This window comes from Oryctolagus cuniculus, chromosome 9 (genome assembly GCF_051225735.1).
Source record: "Oryctolagus cuniculus isolate XC-2025 breed Fujian yellow rabbit chromosome 9, ASM5122573v1, whole genome shotgun sequence".
Lineage (NCBI taxonomy): Eukaryota > Metazoa > Chordata > Mammalia > Lagomorpha > Leporidae > Oryctolagus > Oryctolagus cuniculus.
Genome location: NC_142875.1, coordinates 76459718 through 76475065, shown reverse-complemented (window position 1 = coordinate 76475065; position 15348 = coordinate 76459718). Strand labels below are relative to the sequence as shown.

The 15348-nt window shown below is 42.5% G+C and overlaps 2 pseudogenes across 1 annotated transcript in view; both read left to right on the top strand.

Moving 5' to 3' along the window:
- The first annotated feature begins 8453 nt into the window (after window positions 1-8453).
- LOC127487171 (testis-expressed protein 10-like) lies at window positions 8454-10479 on the top strand (annotated as a pseudogene).
- A 4481-nt stretch (window positions 10480-14960) lies between these two features.
- The window catches only part of LOC138843648 (serine/threonine-protein kinase Nek3-like), a 79883-nt pseudogene continuing 79495 nt past the window's right edge, over window positions 14961-15348 (top strand). Inside the window, exon 1 of the transcript XR_016212921.1 lies at window positions 14961-15062. The product of XR_016212921.1 is annotated as a serine/threonine-protein kinase Nek3-like (transcript). The remainder of the gene's footprint in view (window positions 15063-15348) is intronic.

The following is a 15348-nucleotide window of genomic DNA, read 5'->3' as shown; positions in this document are numbered from 1 at the left end:
ATTTTATGAGATGCATAAATGAATCTGCATTAAATGAACTACAGTAAATGAATTTAATTTATCTTTTTGGGGCCAGTGCTGTGGCATAGTAGCTAAAGCCACTGTCTAATGCTAGGATCCCATATGGGTGCCGGTTCAAGACCAGGCTGCTCCACTTCCAGTCCAGCTCTCTGCTATGGCCTTGGAAAGCAGTGGAAGATGGCCCAAATCCTTGGTCCCCTGCACCCACTTGGGAAACCCAGAAGAAGCTCTTGGCTCCTGGTTTTGGATTGGCCCAGCTCTGGCTGTTGCAGCCATTTGGGGAGTGAACCAGCAGATGGAAGACCTCTCTCTCTCCCTCTCTCGCTCTACCTCTCTTTGTCTTTCAAATAAATAAATCTTAAAAAGATCTTTAGGCAAGATGGCGGAATAGTGAGGGCGGGCACCGATAGTCCAGGAAAATTTAGTTTAATAAAAGTGGAGTTACAGTAGCTTCAGAAAAAGGATCAGGAAAAAATTGCAGAGGAAACTCTTCTGGATCTAGTGGCTGTGACTCGGAGGACCTACTGGGAGAACCAGGTTGCCCACCGCGCAGAAGCCGAGCTGCGGGAGCTGCAGGGGCTGCGCGCCAGTGCAGGAAGGGGAGTAGATGTCACACAGACACCAGCGGAGAGAGTTGGGATGCCCAGGGCTCCGAGTCCACACAAAGGTGTGGGAAGGGGAGGTGAGCTCAGTAACCCAAGACACTGGCAGGGAAACGGTGGTCAGAATCTAGAGGGGAGCGGGAAAGTTCACCAGACTGACTACAGGAGAGAAGGAAAAAAGGTGGGGGGTTTCTCTCTCCACCAACCTTGCAAAGGTTGCAAGGTTTGCAAGAGTTTGCAAGGTTTGTAAGACACAAAGAGCAGGCCCCCACTCTGGATTTACATAACAACAGGGGAGAGCTAAGGCACTGAATCACTACAATTCAGTAGCCTAGGCAACCCAGTGGGAGTCCAGGGGAGAAACAGAGCCTGCACAGACTCTTTGGGTAGAAGCCAGAGATTGGAAACTAAATACCATCAATTCTGCACAGCCGTGTGGTGCGGTATTACTTACCTCCTGAATGAATTAAATAAATAAATAAATAAATAAATAAAAGAGATTTACCACACATAACCTAAGGGTGTCACCTTTGCACACACGTAACCCAGAGGAACCAAGCAGAACTCTCAGGCCACACCCATCTCAAGCCTCCAAGGCTCCTCCAACAGCAAGCAGTCCACTTAACACAGCCATAGTATAAAATAAAAAAAAAAATAAACAAATGCACAGTGACGAAAGAAGAAGTAACTATGCCAAGCAAGAAACACAGAAATCGAGGGAACAAGATCAATGATGATACTATGATGCCTCCAAATAAACAAAACACCCCAAGCCAAGATTATGAAGATGATGAGATAGAAGAAATGCAAGATACGGATTTCAAAAAATTTATGATAAGAACATTTAGAAGTTTTCAAAAGCAAATCCTTGAACTACAGAAATCCTTATTGGACAGGATTGAAAATCTCTCTCGTGAAAATGAAATTTTAAGGAAGAATCAAAATGAAACGCAGAAACTAGTAGAACAGGAAAGTGTGATAGTGAAGAGAAATCAAAATGAAATGAAGAGCTCAATAGATCAAATGACAAACACATTAGAGAGCCTTACAAACAGAATGGGTGAAGCAGAAGAGAGAATATCGGACTTAGAAGTCAGAACACAGGAAAACATACAGTCAAACCAAAGAAAAGAGGAAATTAGAAACCTAAAAAATATTGTTGGAAATCTACAAGATACTATTAAAAAATCCAACATTTGAGTTCTAGGAGTTCCTGAAGGTATGGAGAGAGAGAAAGGATTAGAAGGCCTCTTTAGTGAGATACTAGCAGAGAACATTCCAGGTTTGGAGAAGGACAGAGACATCCTAGTACAGGAAGCTCATAGAACCCCCAATAAACATGACCAAAAGAGATCCTCACCATGACACATTGTAATTAAACTTACCACAGTGAAACATAAAGAAAAGATCCTAAAATGTGCGAGAGAGAAACGTCAGATTACTCTCAGAGGATCTCCAATTAGACTCACAGCAGACTTCTCATCAGAAACACTACAGGCTAGGAGGGAATGGCGAGACATAGCCCAGGTGCTAAGAGAGAAAAATTGCCAGCCCAGAATATTATATCCTGCTAAGCTGTCATTTGTGAATGAAGGTGAAATAAAGACCTTTCATAGCAAACAGAAATTGAAAGACTTTGTGGCCACTCGTCCGGCCCTGCAAAAGATACTTAAAGATGTGCTACACTCAGAAACACAGAAACACGGCCATCAATATGAAAGAAGGTAAAGGAAGAAAAACCCCCAGTAAAAGAGCATGGGAAGGCCGGCGCCGCGGCTCACTAGGCTAATCCTCCGCCTAGCGGCACCGGCACACCGGGTTCTAGTCCCGGTTGGGGCGCCGGATTCTGTCCTGGTTGCCCCTTTTCCAGGCCAGCTCTCTGCTGTGGCCAGGGAGTGCAGTGGAGGATGGCCCAGGTGCTTGGGCCCTGCACCCCATGGGAGACCAGGAAAAGCACCTGGCTACTGGCTCCTGCCATCAGATCAGCGCGGTGTGCCGGCCGCTGCACGCCAACCGCGGCAGCTATTGGAGGGTGAACCAACGGCAAAGGAAGACCTTTCTCTTTGTCTCTCTCTCTCACTGTCCACTCTGCCTGTCAAAAAAATAAAAAAAAAGAGCATGGGAAGCTCAAAGCATATACTAGAAAATATCCCCAGAAAATGGCAGGGCAAAGTCACTATGTATCAATAGTCACATTAAACATTAATGGTCTTAACTCTTCAGTTGAAAGACACCGATTGGCTGATTGGCTCAAGGAACACAACCCAACTATTTGTTGCCTACAAGAAACACATCTCTCTAACAAAGATGCAAGCAGACTGAAAGTGAAAGGTTGGAAAAAGATATTCCATGCCAACAAAAACCAAAAAAAAGCAGGTGTAGCCATATTAATATCAGACAAAATAAACTTTAATACAAAAACTGTTAAGAGAGACAAAGAGGGACACTATATAATGATTAAGGGTTCAATTCAACAGGAAGATGTAACTATTATAAATGTATATGCACCTAATTACAGGGCACCGGTCTATTTAAAAGATATGTTAAGGGACTTAAAGGGAGACTTAGATTCCAATACAATAGTACTGGGGGACTTCAATACTCCACTCTCAGAAATAGACAGATCATCCAGACAGAAGATCAACAAGGAAACAGCAGATTTAATCAACACTATTGCCCAAATGGATCTAACAGATATCTACATAACTTTCAATCCTACATCTAAAGACTTCACATTCTTCTCAGCAGTGCATGGAACCTTCTCTAGGATTGATCACATACTAGGCCATAAAGCAAGTCTCAGCAAATTTAAAAGAATTAGAATCATACCATGCAGCTTCTCAGACCATAAAGGAATGAAGTTGGAAATTAGCAACTCAGGAAACCCTAGAAAGTATGCAAACACATGGAGACTGAACAACATGCTCCTGAATGAACACTGGGTCATTCAAGAAATCAAAAGAGAAATCAAAAACTTGCTGGAAGTAAGTGAGGATAACAACACAACATATCAAAACTTACGCGATACAGCAAAAGCAGTACTGAGAGGCAAGTTTATAGCAATAGGTGCCTATATCAAGAAATTGGAAAGGTACCAAATAAATGAGCTTTAAATGCAGCTCAAGGACCTAGAAAAACTGCAGCAAACCAAACCCAAATCTAGTAGAAGAGAAATAATTAAAATCAGAGAAGAAATCAACAGGATTGAATCCAAAAAAAATTACAAAAAATCAGCCAAGCAAGGAGCTGGTGTTTTGAAAAAATAAACAAAATTGACACCCCATTGGCCCAACTAACTAAAACAAGAAGAGAAAAGACCCAAATCAATAAAATCAGAGTTGAAAAAGGAAATGTAACAACAGACACCACAGAAATAAAAAGGATCATCAGAAATTACTACAAGGACTTGTATGCCAGCAAACAGGAAAATCTATCAGAAATGGATAGATTCCTGGACACATGCAATCTACCAAAATTGAACCAGGAAGACATAGAAAACCTAAATAGACCCATAACTGAAACAGAAATTGAAACAGTAATAAAGGCCCTCCCAACAAAGAAAAGCCCAGGACCAGATGGATTCACTGCGGAATTCTACCAGACATTTAAAGAAGAACTAATCCCATTTCTTTTCAAACTATTCAGAACAATCGAAAAAGAGGGAATCCTCCCAAATTCTTTCTATGAAGCCAGCATCACCTTAATCCCTAAGCCAGAGAAAGATGCAGCACTGAAAGAAAATTATAGACCAATATCCCTGGTGAACATAGACGCAAAAATCCTCAATAAAATTCTCGCCAATAGAATACAACAACACATCAGAAAAATCATCCACCCAGACCAAGTGGGATTTATCCCTGGTATGCAGGGATGGTTCAACATTCGCAAATCAATCAATGTGATTCACCACATTAACAGACTGCAGAAGAAAACCATATGATTATCTCAATAGATGCAGAGAAAGCATTCGATAAGATTCAACACCCTTTCATGATGAAAACTCTAAGCAAATTGGGTATAGAAGGCACATTCCTCACTATAATCAAAGCAATTTATGAAAAGCCCACAGCCAGCATCCTATTGAATGGGGAAAAGTTGGAAGCATTTCCACTGAGATCTGGCACCAGACAGGGATGCCCACTCTCACCACTGCTATTTAACATAGTTCTGGAAGTTTTAGCCAGAGCCATCAGACAAGAAAAAGAAATTAAAGGAATACAAATTGAGAAGGAAGAAGTCAAACTATCCCTCTTTGCAGACGATATGATTCTTTACTTAGAGGATCCAAAGAACTCTACTAAGAGACTATTGCAACTCATAGAGGAGTTTGGCAAAGTGGCAGGATATAAAATCAATGCACAAAAATCAACAGCCTTTGTATACACAAGCAATGCCATGGCTGAGAAAGAACTGCTAAGATCAATCCCATTCACAATAGCTACAAAAACAATCAAATACCTTGGAATAAACTTAACCAAGGACGTTAAAGATCTCTACGATGAAAATTACAAAACCTTAAAGAAAGAAATAGAAGAGGATACTAAAAAATGGAAAAATCTTCCATGCTCATGGATTGGAAGAATCAGCATCATCAAAATGTCCATTCTCCCAAAAGCAATTTATAGATTCAATGCAATTCCAATCAGGATACCAAAGACATTCTTCTCAGATCTAGAAAAAATGATGCTGAAATTCATATGGAGGCAAAAGAGACCTCGAATAGCTAAAGCAATCTTCTACAACAAAAACAATGCTGGAGGCATCACAATACCAGATTTCAGGACATACTACAGGGCAGTTGTAATCACAACAGCATATTACCGGTACAGAAACAGATGGATAGACCAATGGAACAGAATTGAAACACCAGAAATCAACCTAAACCTCTACAGCCAACTTACATTTGATCAAGGATCTAAAACCAATTCCTGGAGCAAGGACAGTCTATTCAATAAATGGTGCTGGGAAAACTGGATTTCCATGTGCAGAAGCATGAAGCAAGACCCCTACCTTACACCTTACACAAAAATCCACTCAACATGGATTAAAGACCTAAATCTATGACCTGACACCATCAAGTTATTAGAGAACATTAGAGAAACCCTTCAAGATATTGGCATAGGCAAAGAGTTTCTGGAAAAGACCCGGGAGGCACAGGCAGTCAAAGCCAAAATCAACTATTTGGATTGCATCAAATTGAGAAGTTTCTGTACTGCAAAAGAAACAGTCAGGAGAGTGAAGAGACAACCGACAGAATGGGAAAAAATATTTGCAAACTATGCAACAGATAAAGGGTTAATAACCAGAATCTACAAAGAGATCAAGAAACTCCACAAACACAAAACCAACAACCCACTTAAGAGATGGGCCAAGGACCTCAATAGACATTTTTCAAAAGAGGAAATCCAAATGGCCAACAGGCACATGAAAAAATGTTCAAGATCATTAGCAATCAGGGAAATGCAAATCAAAACCACAATGAGGTTTCACCTCACCCTGGTTAGAATGGCTCACATTCAGAAATCTACCAACAACAGATGCTGGAGAGGATGTGGGGAAAAAGGGACACTAACCCACTGTTGGTGGGAATGCAAACTGGTCAAGCCACTATGGAAGTCAGTCTGGAGATTCCTCAGAAACCTGAAGATAACCCTACCGTTCGACCCAGCCATCCCACTCCTTGGAATTTACCCAAAGGAATTTAAATTTGCAAACAAAAAGCGGTCTGCACCCTAATGTTTATAGCAGCACAATTCACAATAGCCAAGACCTGGAACCAACCTAAATGCCCATCAAAGGTAGACTGGATAAAGAAATTATGGGATATGTACTCTTTAGAATACTATACCGCAGTAAGAAACAACGAAATCCAGTCATTTGCAACAAAATGGAGGAATCTAGAACACATCATGCTGAGTGAAATAAGCCAGTCCCAAAGGGACAAATACCATATGTTCTCCCTGATCGGTGACAACTTACTGGACACCAAAAAGGAAACCTGTTGAAGTGAAATGGACACTATGAGAAACGGTGACTTGATCAGCATAGCCCTGACTGTTAATGAACAACTTAATACATTATCCCTCTTAGTAGTTTTTTTGTCTACTCTACTTAATATGACTGGTTTAATTCTGTAATTATCACACAGTTATTCTTAAGTGTTGAAATTTAACTGAAATGTGATCCCTGTTAAACATAAGAGTGGGAATAAGAGAGGGAAGAGATGTACAATTTGGGACATGCTCAGGCTGACTTGCCCCAAATGGTAGAGTTAGAAGCATACCAGGGGACTCCAATTCAATCCCATCAAGGTGGCATGTACCAATGCCATCTCACTAGTCCAAGTGATCAATTTCAGTTCACAATTGATCATAATGAAAGGACTAAGAGTCAAAGGGATCATATAAACAAGTCTAGTACCTGCTAATACTAACCAATAGAATAAATAAAGGGGAGAGTGATCCAACATGGAAAGCGAGATACTCAGCAGACTCATAGAATCGCAGATGTCCTAAACAGCACTCTGGCCTCAGAATCAGCCCTAAAGGCATTCGGATCTGGCTGAAAAGCCCATGAGAGTATTTCAGGCATGGAAAGCCAAGACACTCTGGCAAAAAAAAAAAAGACCTAAATGAAAGATCTCTGTGAGGAGATCCCAGTGGAAAGAACAGGTCTTCAAAGAAGGAAGTACCTTTCTCTGAAGGGAGGAGAGAACCTCCACTTTGACTATGACCTTGTCTAAACAAGATAAGAGTCGGTGAACTCAAAAGGCTTCCATAGCCTTGGAAACTCATGACTGGAGCATAGGGAGATTACTGAGGCCATAAACAGGAGTGTCAATTTGTAAAGTCAACAACAGGAGTCACTGTGCACTTACTCCTCATGTAGGATCTCTGTCCTTAATGTGCTGTACATTGAGATTTAATGCTATAACGAGTACTCAAACAGTATATTTCACTTTGTGTTTCTATGGGGGTGCAAACTGTTGAAATCTTTACTTAATGTATACTAAACTGATCTTCTGTAAAAAAAAAAGAAATTATCAATTCCCAACTTGACTCTAGGTCTGATCTGATTTCATCATCATTTAAAAAATCATCTATTATTTTTCACTTTATGCTTCTGTGTGGGAGCAAACTGTTGAAATCTTTACTTAATGTATGCTAAACTGATCTTCTGTATATAAAGAGCATCAAAAATGAATCTTGATGTGAATGGAAGGGGAGAGGGAGTGGGAAAGGGGAGGATTGCGGGTGGGAGGGACATTATGGGGGGGAAGCCATTGTAATCCATAAGCTGTACTTTGGAAATTTATATTCATTAAATAAAAGTTAAAAAAAGATATTTAGGGTTGTTTTGAGGATTAAATGAGTTAATATGTATCTAGCCCTATGCTAAACATTTTGCATACATTAACTCACTTAAAAATAATACAGCAGCAATTCAACTTCAATCCCTGTCCCCTAAAATAGGAGCTGAACAAATTTCTTCATTTTTTCCTTTCACCTTGGCAGATGGATCCAGGAGGTTGAAAGAAAATGAAGGACTTCAGGAACAAAAAGAAAATCCCTATGCCACTAGAAACCCCATTTTTATCAATTGGAAGGAACACGCCAATGACCAGTAACACATCCAGGTTTATGAAAACAGGGGTTCACAGCCAAATGTCAGTTCACAGTTCAGGCTATTGTATCCTGTTTGAGGATTAGGTGTTATGGATGAAGGCCTATCATCTACTGAAGATGACTAATTGAATGCTGGGTTGAAGCTGTGCCTCTACAGCCAGATGCTTCTGTTTGAAATGGTATAGAATGAGTGTCTCTACAAGTTATGCAGCAAGTCCTTAATATTATTTCCCTTTTGTGGAAACTGTCTAAAGAAAATGATGAAATCCATAAATTGGAATCATGGATTTAAAGAATTGCCTTATTTATTTCAAACACCATTTTATGAGTCATTTTCTGTATGCATTAAAATAACCAAGAACAGAAGGAAAGAAAAACATCAAGCATTGCACAATTTTCTCCAATAACATAGATCAACTCTTACTGAATTTTTTTGTTTTTTGACAGAGTTAGACAGTGAGAGAGAGAGAGAGAGAGAGAGAGAGAGAGAAAGGTCTTCCATTGGTTCAACGCCCAAATGGCTGCTACGGCCTGCATGCTGCGCCAATCCGAAGCCAGGAGCCAGGTGCTTCCTCCTGGTCTCCCATGTGGGTGCAGGGCTCAAGCACCTGGGCCATCCTACAATGCCTTCCCAGGCCACAGCAGAGTTGGACTGGAAGAGGAGCAACCAGGACAGAATCCGGCACCCTGACCAGGACTAGAACCCAGGGTGCTGGCACTGCAGGCAGAGGATTAGCCTAGTGAGCCACAGCACCGGCCTCTCTTACTGAATTTAGCACTGTCTGATATCATGGTCTCCTTGGCAAATGCCTCAACTTTGCAGAAAGCTTCCAGTTGGATAGAAATGATCAGAAGATTTGTGACAGACCCTTGAAGATGACTCTAGGCAGAATAGTAAGCAACTGAACAGATTGCTTGGAGTGTCATGGAGGTTAGTGTAGATACAACACAGCAGAGAGGCTACTGAGACTCTGATTAAGGCAGTGTATACCTTTTATCAGCAGAGGGGCCTTATCCTTCCAGTTCAAACTTCATTGCTGAAGTTTTTCAGTAAAATCTATCAAAAGGAAGAGATACGGTCTTACAAGATTCAGATACCGTAGTAAAGTGTTTTCATGTTGGCTGGCTGGTTTACCATTGCAGCTTGCTCATCTTGGCTCCTGAAACCCTGAGCTTTCTGCATAGCTTAGAGATATCATTCATACTACTGCAGCAGGAGCAAATAAAGAATTACTAAAAAGTTTACAAGCTACTGCTCTCCGAATCTATGATCCACAGGAAGGCACTGTGGTGGTTCTCCCTGCAGAGCCTCAGCAACATTTGGTTCAGCTTGTACATTTTCCACCCAGTCTGCCTGCTGATCTGCTTTCTCAGTTAAGTCGTTGCTGTATTATGGGAAGACTCAGTTCAAGCTTGGTTGCTATGCTTATCGGGATACTGCACATGAGATCATCATTTTCTGGATGGAAGTTAATGACTGGTTGATCAGTGATGTGGATACGTCAGCTTTTTCTTTTCCACACTAGCAGGATTTTCGAAAGAGGAGTTGTTGGCTTCAGAGCCTGGAGGAGTTCCTCATGTCACCCAGACGCAGCTTTCCCCTGTGCTGCTCTACCTTATGGATTTGGGTCAACTTTTATACCACTGGCATGTGACAGAGGCAGTTTGTCACAGCTTATTGGTTATCCCTGTCCCAGGTCAGAGCTTTGACATCCTGCAAAGTGCCAGTAAGCTAGGCACTAGGTTGGTTTGACTGTAATTCCTGACAGCGTGGCCGACTGTGTTTCTGGTGTTATCTGTAGGCTCCTGGAGCATACTTGTGTAGTTGGTGAGACTCTACTGCCATTTCTGGCTTCTTGTTGCTACAGTCTTCTCTAGAGAAAGGGGAAGCAGAGCATCTAAGGAAGAGGGACAAGCTCTGGGGGCCCGCGTCTCTGCCTTGGCTCTTCTCCTTGAGTCCACAGGTTGATGCAGAGCCTGTGGGTGAACAGGGTTGGGCCTGAGGAGCTGCCTGTGGTGGGCCAGCTGCTTCGCCTGCCGCTTCAGCATGCTCCCCTCAGACCCACGTGTTGACCAATGCTATCTTGGTGCAGCAGATCATCAAGAATATCCCAGCCTTGAAGAGTAGCAGTGTGCAGGAGCCATGTACGTCAGCGACTTACGTTATTGCTTCCATGTGTACATCACAGGGCAATACCCACAGGCCCAGCGCCTTGAATGCAGGGTACTGAAGAGGAGCTGTGGTACCTCCTGTGGGAAATTGGGTACTCACATCTAACTTATTTTGTGGAGAGGCTGATGTAATAGATGTTTGTCATTAAAGCTGAACTTTTAAAGAACAAAAAATAAAAAAGAGGAATTTAGACCCAGAGAGAGCACCCACAGAAGGAAGATGTGAAGAGACCCAGTGAGAAGACAGCCATCTAAAGGGAAGCAGAGAGGCCTGGAAGAGACCTTTCCTTCCAAGTCCTTAGAGGGATCCAAGACTACCAACACCTTGATCCTGAACTTCAAGCCTCTGGACCCACCACACAATGCATTTCTGTTCCTCCCACCCAGTCTGTGGGAAGCTGCTTCAGCAGCTGGAGCAGACTAGTACACAGTGGAACAAGGGAAGGAGTCTCTCTCGTGACCATCAGCACTAAGTGGGAAAGAGAACAATCAGGCCCTCTTATCACCTTCTCCGCTGATGCTGTCACTAATAGAGAATGGCTAGGTCTGTGCAGGCAGCTCACTCCTGAGGAGCGTTAGTCCATAGCAGTGTCCGCTGTAGCAGTGTTCTGCATACAGGCAAGTGCAGTACTTTTTGCTGTTTGTTTTGCATTGAAAACAGTCTCAAAGTTGAATACAAAGAGCACTCTGCAGGTGTTGCAAATGTTAGCCATTTGCAACAGTATACTCCAGGGTCCTTAGGGCTATCACTCAACTACAGAGTAATTGATATATCAGAGTATACCAGACAGGTTCTGGATCAGCCTTTGAAGTAAATACTACATTTTCACACAGCTTGGTTACTTGCTGTGCCAGCTTCCTATAGCAGCTGTAATACCTTATCACAAGTCAAGTGCTTACAGTTGTGGAGGGCGAATCTGTAAGAGCTCTCATGGGGTTAAAATGACAGCATCAAAAGAGCTACTTTCTCCTGGGAGCTCTAGGGGGCAATGTGGGTCCCTTTTCCAGCTTCTTGAGGCCACCTGCATTCCCTGGTTCCTGGCCCCTTCCTCCATCTTCAAATCCCTCTGTGACTCTGGCCTCCTCTCTTGCCTCCCTCTTCCACTTGAAAGGACACTCGGGATTACATTGGGCCCTCTTGGCTCTTGGCTAACCCAAGATCAACCCCCTATGTTTTTTTTATTTTATTTACTTATAGGAGGTAGGTCTTGCATCTGCTGGTTCTCTCCTCAAATGCCCAGAACTGTTGGAATCCAGGTTTCCCATGGTGGCAAAGACCCAAGTACTTGGGCCATCATCTGCTGCCTCCCAGCGTCTACACTAGCAGTGAGCTGGAATTGGAAATGTGGGAGGCAGGAGTCCTACATGGCCACTTAGCAGATGCACAAAGTGCTGGCCCCAGCTCCCTATTTAAAAGTCAGACAATTACCAACCTTACTTCCATCTGCAATCTAATTCCCTTTTGCCATACAGAAGAACCAATGCACAGGTTGCAGGCAGTTGAAGGGAGAAGTTTGGGAAGGTGGTGGGATAGAGGGGAGAGTATTATTTGGCTTTCCACACTTGCCCAATGTCACAGAACTGGTTAAGTGCTAGCACTGAGTACTGTATCCATTAAACTTAGCTATATGGGCTGCTCACTCGAACTCGATACAGGGTGCATTGTACAGGTAGACGTTTTCCTTCGATATGATTAGCATTGTTTCAGAGCAATGACAATGCATCTGATTCGATGTAGAAATGATTTCTAGATTTTCCTGATAATGTTGTGACTTAACAAATATAAACTTGAAGTTTTATACCTCACAATATTGTAGGTTTTGGGTTGTGATTTTTGCTTTATTGGTCATTAAAAAAAAACCAGCATGAGCTTTTGGAAAAATAAAGCGCGTTTTTTTTAAATAATAAAAAAAATGCATGCTCTTTCTAAGGTCTTAATAATGAACATAGCTGCCATTTATTAAAGACCTGTGTACCAGGCAAGGCTCTGGGAATCTTACATCTCATTTTACATTTTGCACACACTCTCATATGTATTGGGCAGTCTGAAGTCAGTGTGTTTCACAACTCATTCCAGTTGCAGGCTCCTCTAGCTCAGCCTGTCGAAAATGGAATGGATTTTTCCTTTCTCCCATATTCTGCCCCACCTCTGCCATGCTCCTACCACCAGAAAAATCAAAGAAAAAGCTAGACACACCACCATTGATTATGCTTTTTTCTCTCTAGGAATATCATCACCATTCATCCAGTTTATGCCAGAAATCTGGGAGTCCATGGTGCCTCCTCCTCCCTTCCTGTCCTCCAGAAATCTGTAGCAAAAATGTGTCAATTGTTGCCACTTCTTCCTTCCCAGTTTCTTCTTCCCCACTGGCACCACCTACTTCATTGCACCATCATTTTCCTGCTTTGTCTACTCATGGAGCCTCTGATCTGGCCCCTCCGTGCCTCCACCCTCTGCTCTGCTCACTCTGCCGTCTGTGTGGGTGATTTTTCTAATACATTTGTGTGAGGACTGTATTGCCCTCCTGGTTAAAACCCTGCAGGGCCGGCGCCGCAACTCACGAGGCTAATCCTCCGCATGGCGGTGCTGGCACACAGGGTTCTAGTCCCGGTTGGGGTGCCGGATTCTGTCCCAGTTGCCCCTCTTCCAGGCCAGCTCTCTGCCGTGGCCAGGGAGTGCAGTGGAGGATGGTCGCGGCGGCCATTGGAGGGTGAACCAACGGCAAAGGAAGACCTTTCTCTCTGTCTCTCTCTCTCTCACTGTCCACTCTGCCTGTAAAAAAAAAAAAAAAAAAAAACACTGCAGGGACAGCCTATTAATTACCCTGAGGACAAAATCCAGCCATCTAACTGTGCCTTGTAATGGACTTCAGATAAGGCCCTGTCACTGTAGCCCCTTACAGTCTTCTTGAATTCTTTGAACGTAATCCCTTTTGCTCTGCAATGTGCCATTCCCTCCACCTTGATCGCGCTTTCCCTCCTCTTTGGCCAACTTCCACTTATCCTTCAGGCTCTAGTTTAAGTATACGTTTGCCCACTGCTTTGGATATTTCTGCTATAAACCGGCATGCTCTTCTTGGAAGACTTGCCCTCCACATTTGTTGAGGTTTATGGCCACCTCTGCATGGGACATCCCTGATGCCAGAGACCAAGAGAGATTTGTTCAGGATTCCAACTTCTGACTCAGAGTTGGGGCTCGGTGTCTGCCTGTTGAGTGAATAATGTAGGGAGGGAAACTTTTTTCTGTGTCTTCTTAGATTCAGTGCTTGAGGCCCTGAAAATTAAACTGACAAAAAGAGATAGATGGGAGAAAAAGTCTACTACATCTCCAAATTGTGAAATGTTAAACCAAGATACTTACATTTTAACTAACTCTGTGATAAATTAGGGAACAGTAGCTAGATCAAGGACAGAGGCTTCTAAAGTGAAGAGCAAGAGGGTAAATATGTGGAAGAAACAACAGAGGATAAAGAAACAACAGAGGATAAAGATTATTTAGATAACAGAAGATAAAGGTTTATAATGCAAACTTAAATTGATGCCTTCCCTGTTGGTAACAAATGTATTCCTGGTACTGGAGGGAAAAACACATTTACAAAGGTTATTGCCATTACCTAGGGGGATGTTTGTATTTAAATGAAAGTGAAAAGGATAAAGAACAAATTGCTTTCAGCTCCAAGCAATTCTTGTGCCAAAGTGGAATGCTTGTGGCAAACTGATCCCTTTCAAAGGAATAAGCTGTGCCATATTGTGATGATTAGAGCTACTTTAGCTTGTAGGGGTGAAGAGAAATTTCCCCTGTCTTCTAGAGCTTTGCCCAAATGAAGTGACAATAGATTAAAGAGGAAAGAAGTTATACACATTTATTAATGTGCCTGGGGCAGGGTTGGGATCACAGGTGTGTGATTACCCACAAACCCAACATGGTCCTGACACATCTTTACCCCTTTTTCTGTAGGTGAGGGAGAAAAGGGGAGTATAAGGGAAATTGTGAATGATTTTTAGAGGAACTCTGTGGGCTTGGAGGGCATAATTAGCATGGGACAAAATCTGTTTTGCCTGCAGCAGAGACAATGCGTTAGCGATGCATCTGGGACTGAAACACAGACAATGGCTTGCCAAAAAAAAAAAAAAATTATCCAGGTGTATTGGCAGAATTCAGTCTTTTCTTGGGATGTGAGCCTACTTAAGGGAAGTATAGGGGAAGAGACAGAGGTCATTTGTATATTCTTTAGCTTGTCCAAACTTTAGGCAGATAAAGGCACTTTGCAGGTGGCATCTCCTTGCTCTTGAAGGGGGAAGACAAGGTTAGAGGGACATTGACTCTGAGCCTGCTTTTAAGACTTTTTAATTTTCTTTTGATCAAACTTCTCAGCATGCCAAAAAACACCACATTTGGGGGATATCATTTTTAGCCTCAACAGGATGAATTATGCCTTTTGAAAGTGAATGTACTTCTCAGATGTTTCTGTTTTTGAAGGTAGATTTGAAGAGCCCTTGGGGACTGCATGGGTGGAGCCCAGCTGTGCAGGAACCCAGCATGGGTGACTACACAGTCCAGAGGGTGATTGGTGAGGGCTCCTTTGGCTCGTGCAGCAGGAAAGCAGTAATCAGCTGTTTGCAATGAAGGAAATAAGGCTCCCCAAGGTCACTGCTAAAGAAAATAAGTCATAGTGAGCATGCACTTGCAGTCTGTATAAGACAATAAGTTCTTGATGCTTAATGAGGAATTTCTCCTCCATGCAAACGATGTAATCTGTTTATTCATTGGCTTTATAAGAGCTTGATATAGTTTATGTGGCTCTTAGGACACTGCAATTAGGAAAGGGAAAAAAATTAGCCCATGTTCAGATAGTGATTATTGTTTATTTTATCCCAGTGTGTAATCAGCAGTTAATTTCCAATCGTGTATACCTAACAGTGTAGCA